Raw genomic sequence first — 428 nt, forward strand, 5'->3', positions numbered from 1 at the left:
CTGGGGGTACCAGGCCGCGGGTGCATGCCGCAAGCATGTGGGAAGAGACGCCCCGCCTTCAGAGATCCAGTTCTTAAGGAAAACTGGCAACATCTATAGATCAGGGGTGGAAGTGTTGGGAGGTGGAGGGAATTAAAGAGGGGGGTGAGGAGAACAAGGATTACTTAACCACACATATCCAGTGACATCTGAAAGCTTCCGGCCTGTTTTCCTAGATTTAGATTGATTCATCTCAAAACAGCCCCACATTTATATTTTTGTAGTCTTAAGCTTTAAACATAATTTGCATCTTGCTGTCAGTTCATTTAGAGCAGTGTTTTTCAAACTGGATTTCTATCCATTAGTGGGTTGAGAAATCAACTCAGTGTTCCCAACCCTCGTTTTTTTAAAAACCAAAATAAAACTCAGAGGGTAGTAAATGTTTTTGT

The sequence above is a fragment of the Pteropus vampyrus genome, unplaced genomic scaffold, assembly GCF_000151845.1.
Source record: "Pteropus vampyrus isolate Shadow unplaced genomic scaffold, Pvam_2.0 Scaffold14, whole genome shotgun sequence".
Lineage (NCBI taxonomy): Eukaryota > Metazoa > Chordata > Mammalia > Chiroptera > Pteropodidae > Pteropus > Pteropus vampyrus.